Below are 10,526 nucleotides of genomic sequence, written 5' to 3' on the forward strand. Positions count from 1 at the left end.
TCCCCTTAACGCTCTGTCCAATCCCCACCCAGTTTCGTATTCAGGCCCCACCTCCAGTATTAGCCCTATCCCAACAACCTCGGTCCAGTATCAGCTGACATCCGATACGGTGGCTGTTTTGGGCCAAGATCGGCCCTCTGGCTGAGAGGCCGGGAGGTGGGAGTAGAGGGGAGAAAGGGAGAGTGTGGAGCTGGAGCTCGAAAGTCCGTATCCCAGAGCTCAGGGCTAGGACCGCCCCCCTTTATGAAACCAGCCGCGTAGCAGCTGCCTGGGGTCTCTTCGGGTTAATTCAGCAAGCGCAGTATGCGGGGCTCTGGGCCAGGGTTTGGAGGTGTGCGGCGGAAAATTCTGAGGTGTCTTCGTTGCAGCCTCTGGAGGGGTTCTTAGGATGTTGGGGAGACACACACATTTATTTATCTTAACTCTTCGCGACCCAGCTTAGCGCAACATGAGCTGAGTGTGGTCTGGAGAAATCTGGAGACAGCCTGGAGGAGGAGGATTGAGTGTGTGTGTGAGACAGAGACAGAGTGACAGAGAGACAGAGACAGGGGCTTTCCGGAGGAGACTTCCACTGCTCTTACTGCTTCATCTGCTACCTGCATCCGCACCCTCATACTTTTTACTAGATCCCATTACTTCTTGTCTAAAGACCTAGCTTTAGTAATTCTTTACCAACCCCGTTCTGTTTTCCCTCTTTACAGGGTTATTTCTGTCATCATGCATACTGTTAGTTCTCTCGTCTTAATAGCAAAGAAAAACTAACCCTCTCTTGACCCTACACCATTTCACTACTCCTCTTTACAGCAAAACTCCTGAAAGTGTTCCCTATACTCACCATTCTCTCTTGAGCTCACGTCAGTCAGGTTTTTCCTTCCCAAAGTCCTTTAAATCACTTTTGTTAGGGTGCAAAGAGCAATGGCTAATTTGCAATTCTCATCTTACTTGGACTATCAACACCTTATTTAATAGAGTTGGATCACTTTCCTTCTCCTTCAAACATGTTCTTCACTTGGCTCCCAGTACATCATGCCCTCCTGACTTTCTTCTACCTCACTGGCTTCTCGTCAGTTCTTTGCTGTTTTTTTTTTTTTTTTTTCTCATCCACTTCTTGTTGCTAGATTGTCCTAGGGCTCAGTCCTTGACCCTCTCCTTTTCGAAGTCTGAAATCATTCCCCAGATGATCTCCTCAAGTCTTATGGTTTTTAAATCTATACACTGGCTCTCAAATTTTCTCTCCAACCCACACATCTTCTCTGAACACCAGGATCATTATCTATTTTTGGATGTATAATAGATATATAAACTTAATACATCCCCAAACTCCTGATGTATCCACCTCATCTTCCTGCAAACTTTCCCAAAACTGTAAATGGCAACCTTACTCCTCCAGTTTCTCAAATCAAAAACCTGGGAGACAGCTTTGATTCCTCACTTTCTTTCATACTCCAAAGCTAATCCCTTGGCAAATCTAGTTGGCTCTACTTCTAAAACAAAACCAGAATCCAGTCACATCTTACCACCTCCACTGCTACTGAGTAGGTACAAGCCAATATCATCTCTCATCTGGATAACTGGTATCTCTGCATCAACTCTTGCCTTCCTATAGTCTAGATTTTTTTGCTAATTAAAAATTTTTTATTAATTGAAGTATAGTCAGTTTACAATGTATCAATTGTCAATTTCTGGTGTATAGCATAATGTTTCAGTCATACATATATTCATTTTCATATTGTTTTTCATTCATTGTAGGTTACTACAAGATACTGAATATATTCCCTGTGCTATACAAAATACACTTCTTGCTTATCTATTTTATATAGTAGTATCTGCAAATCTCAAACTTGGAATTTATCCCTTCCCCCCCTTTCCTTTTGGTAACCATAAGTTTGTTTTCTATGTCTGTGAATCTACATAGTTGATTTGACTTTGAGCTACTAGGCCTCTTAGTCCTTCTGCTTCAACCACATTGGCCACTTTGATGCTCCTTGAAAATTCCCAGCACTCTCCTGACTCAAGTCCTTTAAACTTGCTGTTTCCTCTGCTTAGGATGCTGTTACCCAGATTTCCATGTGCTTCAAACCTTCACCTCCTTCAGATCTTGGCTCAACAATCATCTTCTTACTCACTCTGACCACATTATTTAAAATTACATCTTGCACTCCGAGCATTTTCATTCCTCTCCCCTGCTTAATTTTTCTCTCCACACTATTTATCACCATCTTACATACTACACTTTTTACTTTAAAAACAATTATCTGTCCTTCTTTGACTAGAAATATGACCTCCACGAAGGCAGGGATTTTTGTTTGTCTTGTTTACCTGTCTACCCCTAGCATCTGGTACAGTGTCTGGAACGTAATAGACAATATTTATGGAGCAAGTGAAAGAACAAATGCAAGGAGAATAAGGATAAAACAAGACTAATTTGGAGCACGCTGGAGTGGCTCAAATAAAAGGGAAAAGAGAAGATGGTGGTGAGGCTGTAAAGGTCATTAACATCTAGATTCCTGAGAATACAGGATACAGGACTGAAAATTCAAACCTAATCTATGGACACAGGAGAGTCACCAGAGGTTTTTGACTAAGGAAATGACTTACGCTGTGAAGGTGATTGATCTAGTGACCACACCACTTAATATGTTTTACACAGAGTATCTTGTGTGATCTTCCCAATAGTCCTATGAGGTAAAAACTATTTCTAATCTCCATTTTATAGTTGAAGAAGCTGAGATTCGGAGAGATGGAGTGATTTTCCCAAGGCCATCCAGCTAGGAAATAGCAGAACTCTGATTTGAACCCATGGCCATCTGATAAAATCAGGTTTCTGCACATCGCATGTGCTTTAACCTGGTCCAGCCTCATGTCCTGCTTCCCCACTCAGCCCACAAGCTGCAGACAGGCAAGTACTGCATCCTCTCTTTGTCTACTCACCTTCTCTCATCCCCTCACCCCCAGGCCTGGCACAGTGCATGACCATGAGGTCTTCAGTGTGTGTAGACTGAGTGGGACCCTCCTGTTGGATCTCTTTAGTCTTCCCCATCTGTTCATCCCCACACCTTGACCCTTGGCTCCCTTTAGTGGCATCAGCCAGATCTGGATTCAAATCCCAGCTCAGCCACTTTCCAGCAGTGTGGCCTTGGGCAAGTTAACTCCCCCTGGCTCTAGTGTCTTCATCATTAAAATGAGGATAATACTCCTTGTCGTTGTGAGAATTAAGTAAATAAAACACCTAGCATATCATATGGCATAAAGTCCTTAATGTAGTCATTATTATTGCCGTAGCCCCTTACCCTCTCCTAGGCACTGGTAGAGGATTCATAAGCATTTGTTGAATTCAATGGTATGTTGAAAGAACACTGGATTGGGAGTTAGCAAATGTGGATTTTAATCCTGGGTTATGGGCATTGGTCATTTTTTGCCTCTAGGATTGTTTTTTTCCCCCATCCTCAGGACCTCCAAGTTCTCCTCTAGCGCTTAGGTGAAATATGAATGTATAATCTCACCCTGTCCCTGACCTTCAGACCCTCCTTTCACTCACATCCCCTCTTCTATGTTGCTGGATCCCTCTTGGCAAACAATTCTTGTCCTAGGAGCCTCTGGGTTTTGGTTCCCAGGAATCCCTGACACTCAGGTGCCACCAGATGGTGCTCTGACTCATTCAAATGAAGCTGGTTTCTAGTCTGCAGTAGGGCTGACAGGAGTGGTCCTAGGATGGCCTTCTGGCTCCTCTGGAGAGGCTGGGCTTCCTCAGTGGAAGACAGTCAGGCTCGGGATGCTCCTGGGAAGTGAAATTTCCAAAGCCTACCCTATTTCCACTCTGGAAATCCCAGTGTAGAGTTGGCAGCGGGACCTGCTACATAAATTGTGGGATCCAGTGCAAAATGAAAATGCCTAAATTGCTGGTGGAGGCAGCACAGGACATGCCTAAAAGCCAGCAGAATGGTTCTAGTTCAGCCTTCTAGAGCTGACTGTTAAAATTTCAGAAATTTTATGATCTTGTTGTTGAATATAGCTATTATAAAAACTTAAATCATATAAACTTACATTTAAATAAATTATATAAAAACAAAGGTAATAAACAGCCAAACATATTTTTTATACATTTCACTATCTGTGCTTTTAAAGTGACTTACGATTTATTGTATCTATGTGGAGGAAATACTATATAATGGTGTTCTCTTCCCAGCTCTGCATTCAGTGTTGTCACGCTGTAGTCTAAAATTGATGAAGGTGGGAGTGTTTACATCATTAAATCTATAAACATTACAAATCATGCTCCCTACCCTCCACAGGCGGTTGTTATACTGTTCCCAGTACACCCCTCTCTTGGTTGTACTCCTAACATTCTGTGTTGTGTGATCTTGAGCAGAGCCCTGTTCCAGCCTCCAAGAATTTTATGCATCACTTTATAATTTACAAAAGGGAGACATCCTTTGTGTACTGGGCAGATTATTGTGGTCAAAAGAGGCAGGTAGATTATAGTGGTCCAAATAGCCAAAGAATGTTGCTGCAGAAGAGCTGATGATTTCACCAAGGCTCCCAGAAGGTGGCGCTGTGGACTGATTTCAGGGAAGCAAGTCACATTACCTTTCTGTGCTTTTTTCTTGCGTTGGATAAATGATAATATTTTTCCAGCTGCCTCCAGCATTGTTCTTGGGACTTCTTTATCATAAGCTTGCTCCATGGCTGTATCTAAGAGTGGGTAGAGGAAAGAGCTAGCTCGCTTTGCTTCTGTAGAAAGACACAGCAGTGGGAGGTGAGATCTGGCATTTCCTTCTTCCTGTGACAACAGTGAGGGTTTTTCCAAAAAGGGAGACTGGGATTGGATGCTGAAGGAGTTCAGGAAATGTCAGCCCAAAATATGTTGCCTTGGTGTAGTGATTATTTTGCACTGAAGTCTCTTGAAAAACAGAAAATTCCTGGAGAGGTTTTCTCTGAACTTCCCTCATCTGCTTAAGGACAGGTCTTCCAAAAGGAACTCAGTTATCATAAATCCCTTCTCCTGGAGTTTCATCAACCAGGGAAGATAAACTTTTATCACAGAGGGGAGACTAGAAGTTGACCCAACACCCAGACAAACTTTGTCACAAACTGTCGTATCTCCTATATGTTCTTCTGAGGACCCATTCATCTTTCCTAAAAAAATCATTTACTCTCTCCTCTAAGTGGCCTACCTCTCCCCTCCCCCTTTCCTATTAAGACAGTATATAAGCTTCCAAATCCCACCACTTTTTTTGGTATTTACTTTTTTTCCCCCTATATTATGCCCGTGCGCACAATATTAAAAATGAATAAATTTGTGTACCTTTTCTCCTGTTAATTTGCCTGTTAGTTTATTTCACAGATCCAGCTATGGAACCTAGGAGGGTAGAGGGTAGAGTCTTTCCTGTTCTTGAGTTCATGCATAATCTTCTCCCCTGTCATCATGGTCTTTTGTCCATGAACCCATTGAACAAGAGCTGGACTGGGTGGGGTAAAACCATTGAGTTAACACCCACAGAACATTTTCTTGGCTGATTATTAAAAGCTTCCCCACCATGGGGGCCCATGGTGACCATTCATTTGGCATACCTGCTGTCTCATGATCTACGATCATTCTAGAAATCCATCTTTTGCAAACTTCTTTCTCATAAACTTCCAATCTTTATGATACTGAGCTGCTCATGTCATTAGTCACTGTCCATGACCTGGTGCAGATCTTGACCTCAGGCCATCTCTCCTTCCAGGCAATGTGGACAATGAGTTATACAGCGTACAGTTCTGCCTGCTGAAGGATTTCTTTCTCCACTAGTCACATAACCATTTCTATAAAGCCATTTCTTACTCTTTCAGAATCTGCCATCTGGAAACCAAGCTCTAATATTTTTTCCTTTACAGGGAGCCTTGTCCCAGTCACTCCCATAGTGAACATTCTAATAGTCTGGGCCTATTCCAGCAGGTCTGTCCTTGTTCCTCTGTCCCCAACCTTTTGTTCCCAAGCCTCTCATCTTGTTTCCTTCAGTAGCCACTGCCTGTGATTTAATGTCAATCTTGATTTCAGGCCATCTTGCAAAGTGGAAAACCACATGCCCCATTCCATGTTCTGCCACTAGCACAATTTCCTTCCTGAAGGACAGGGTTGTCTTGGATGGGGTGCTCAAGCCACAGCAGTCCATTTTTGTCTGATACCAGCACATCTGGCTGTTTGGGCCAGGTTCTAGATGAACCATTTCACCTTGAGAACTGCAGGCCTAGGGATCAGAAAACATTCAGTTCACAATGGGCAGCTCAGGTTACAAGGTCACCTGGTGCCCCTTGATCAGGTGTGCAATCTATCATAGCCTATTAAGACTCCAGGAGCTATTAAAAAAAAAACTCACTTAAGAATAAAGCATGACTTTGCCCATAAACCCTAAGGGCCTGTCTGTAGTGATCCCTCTACCAGTGTTTGCAATAAGTTCCATAGAGCATCCTGATTTACCTCAGGCACTTTGAGCCAAGGATCTGTTCGGTCTTCAGCACCAAAAGACTGAGCTACTTGCACTGCAGCCTGGACCAGCTAGAGGGGTCTCACTTGCCCTCTTTTGCTCTATGCTTTACTCAAAGCTGGAAACTGGCTGATGGATAGGAGTAGTGCACCAATCAGGCTGTACGTTGCCTCCCGAATCCAAAGAGACCCACCAAGCCCTGGGCTCCTTCTGTGAGGAAGGAAGTCCAAAGTGCAGCAACCTGTCCTTTGCTTTGGAGGGAATGTCCTGATGTGTCTCAGGCCATGTGACTCCAGAATTTTCATGAAGTGTCAGTCTGCTGTATTTTCACTGGATTTATTTGGCACCTGGTATTTCCTACTTTTTGTGTTCTATCAGTATGGGGCCACCAGTGTGACTGCCTGTAGGATGAAGCGACAGGTACTTGGATTGACCCTTGACCTCTATTCCACCCTCCTTCTATTTGAGGAATCGTAAAGCTAAAAAAAAAAAAAAAAATCTCAGACTCCCTTGCAGCTAAGTTTCTGGATGTGGGTTAGGTTCCTTTGAGTAGGTGCAGCCACATGAGACTTCAGAAAGCAGAATTGAGGCAGAAGACATCTTTCTGCAGCAGTGGCTGCTGGCAAGCAAGATCTACAAATACCTGGAGTGGTTTCTACTTCCTGCACTGAACTGACTGAGCCAGATGGTGGCAGAGTCCAGATTCCTGCAAGCTACCTTAGGGCTTAGAGCAGAAGGACTGGCTTTTCTCTGAGGAAAGATTATAAAGCTAATAGTTTCTTACATTTTCTGTCACAATGCAGAAAAATGCATTTGACTGATGAGGTTTTGGGGGTTGTGCTGATATACTCCCTCTAAAAAGCTCATATATGGAGCAGCATTTGCAGCTGAAGTCACCATTTGATTAAGTTTACATCTTCTTCAAGACCATCTGTCTTTCCCACTGTCCGAGTGAAGAATAGACACTGATGTGACAGAAATCACCACATCTGCATATTTAAAGTTTTTAATGGTGGCATTAATCTGTGTAATGCTGTCTGGAGTTTTCACCTTAATTTACATATTAGTGGGAGTGATAAGCTTCAATAATGTCTACTACATTTTTCTTATAATAGAAGCTTTTACCCTGTGGTCTGGGAGCCAATGTAGGATTCTGTCAGTAGTTGAAGATATTTATTCCAGTTACGCAAATGAGGATAAAAACTAGCACATAGATTTGGGACCTAGATCTATCCTTAAGCAGACTTTGGTCAGAACTCCATTTATTGCCTGATTTCCTATACCTCATATTGTTTCTTAGTCTCTCATCTGTCCCTTTGTGATCTCCCCTGTACTGCCAGGGCTAGAAGCCTGCAGACTACATTTCCCAGATTCCACTGATAGTTGGGTCCCAGTTAGGTTCTAACAATGGGAGGCACTTGGTTATATTTGAAGGTGGAAGGAAGGGGAAAATGCTCCTGCTTGAGGAGGTGACTTATCTTTGGCAAAAGTGTGTCCTCTGGCACTGTCAGTAGTGAGTGCAGGATTGTAGGCATCAGTCCAATGGTACGAGCAGCTTCCTGGGCTCTGGAGAATGCCACCTTTTACCCCTAGCTCCTCAACATTTCTAATGTCATTGTGACCAAGTTGCTACATTAAATTCGTCTCTGCTTGGAATACAAAGGGTGGTCTCTGTTTTCCTAACTGGACGCCGATTCACAAATTTCCATAAGCCCACACTCTTGTGCAGCACAGAGGCATTCTGGATGTCCAGAAATAAGTGTGGCCAGTGTCCGAGCACAAGTTCTTTGGACAAGGCAGTAGAAAGACTCACAGTATGGTCTCACGGTATTTTTGTTGGATCTTTCCTTAAGGGTCCTCAACTTTCTTTTTTTTCTCAGTGATCTGTACACTTGTGAATTGATTTGGGTATGAGGATTGGATGAAAGATCAAAATTGTCTATTATGTCATTATAAGCCTTTGTTTACTGGCCATAGAAATATTTTCCCCCTGTTATTGTTATAAAAATTAAATGGGAACTTAGTAGGCTATCCACGATTAGTTAGTTGTTTTCAAAGATCTCTGTGTATCAAACCACTCTGATTTCATAACAACTTTACTGCTTATTGGTAACCTTTTCCACCTTGTATTAGATAGGTAACTGCCACCACTTGGGCTCTATCACCCCAGAATCTGCCCATCCTCCCTGAAATGAGAGTTTATTTCGATTGTAGATCCATTCACCACCACTCCTGGCATGGAGAAGATAGTCAGGAAAGTGCTTTTTAATGATTTTGGCACTTCCCTCATCAATTGTCCTTTACCTTTGGTAGAGGAGGTGAATTCTGGGCCTTTTCAAAGAATATAATATTGGCTTGGTCAGCAAGATGCATATATAGATTCAATAAATCATCCTGCCTCCTGAGATCTTTGAATTTCTTCCTCTGGTTTATGCCAAGAGATTTCCACTGTTATACAAATTAATGATGGGTCAGTATTGTATCCACATTTGCATAAACCAACACTTCAAGTTGCTAGGATAACAGCTGCCAGCTGTCAGTGAGCACATTGAATGCAGACTCTCCAGTAAGTACACTCACATCAATGTATTCATTTTTATCTGAAACTATATTCAGTCTTTCCTTAAGTACTCTCCAGATCCACCTCCATCAATAGTCTCCTGCTTTTTCATTATATAAAATAGCAAATTCTTGTACTTTTTTTTCTTTTGGCAGACCTCTTCTTTCCTATTTTTTGTCTGCTTTTCATCCTACAGGACATGTTAGGTTTGGACTTTGGTTCTGTCCAGAGGGACAAGAAGGGACTTTCTCCAGCAATGAGGGTTCATTCTTATCAATTAAGGAAGGATCAAATTCTTCAGGCAAGGGAGGAGAGAATACTTCATATGGCTCTGTAGACAGGTCTCTACACTTGCTAAGAAATTTAGTCAAGTCTCACAACTTGGATTAAATGTATTAGAAGAACTTCTCTTAATTGACCTACACTTAACTGACTTGCCCTTGATTAACTGATACTCTCCATGACCACTATTTCTCCACACTTTTTAAAAATTTCTTTTTTCTTTCTTTCTTTTTTTGGAGCGGCGGTAGTTAATATTCATTTTTCAGTGGCAGTACTGGGGATGGAACCCAGGACCTCATGCACGCTAAGCAAACACTCTACCACTGAGCTATACACTCCCCATCATTCCATGCTTTTAAACAAAATAGAGGTAAGATTCATATAACATATAATTAACCATTTAAAAGTGTACAATTCAGTGTTATTTAGTGCCTTCACAATGTTGTACAACTACTATCTCTCTCTAGTTTCAATTTTTTCATCACCCTAGAAAAACACCTCATATCCTTATTTTCCCCTCCTCCCATCCCCTAGTAACTACTAATCTGCTTTCTGTCTCTATGGGTTTGCCTGTTCTGGATATATCATATGAAAGGAACCAAACAAACTATGACCTTTTGTGTCTGGCTTCTTTCACTTGGCATGTTTTTGAAATTCATCCAACTTGTAGCATATATCAAAACTTTGTTCTTTCTTATGCTTGAATAATATTCCATTGTATGTATATACCATATTTTGCTTATTCATTTATCTGTTGGTGGACATTTGTGTTGTTTCTACCTTTTGGCTATTATGAATAATGCTGCTAAAAATATTTGTGTACAAGTTTCCCTGTGGACGTATATTCTCATTTCTTTTGGGTGTTACATAAGAGTGGAATTTCTGGGTCATGTAGTAATCCTATCTAACTTTTTGAGGAACTCATCAAATAGTTTTCCACAATAGCTTATGCCATTTTGCATTCCTGCCAGCAATGTACAAGAGTTTCTATTTCTCCATATCCTTGTTATCCTCTTTATTATAGTATCTGTCTTTTCGGTCAAAGCCATATTAGTAGATGTGAAGTGGTATCTCATTGTGGTTTTGATTGCATTTTCTTAATGACCAATGATGTTGAGTATCTTTTCATGTGTGTACTGGACATTTATATACCTTCTTTGAAGAAATATCTATTCAAGTCCTTTGCCCATTTAAAAATTGGCTGTCTGTCTTTTTGT

This window comes from Camelus ferus, chromosome 13 (genome assembly GCF_009834535.1).
Source record: "Camelus ferus isolate YT-003-E chromosome 13, BCGSAC_Cfer_1.0, whole genome shotgun sequence".
NCBI classification, from domain to species: domain Eukaryota; kingdom Metazoa; phylum Chordata; class Mammalia; order Artiodactyla; family Camelidae; genus Camelus; species Camelus ferus.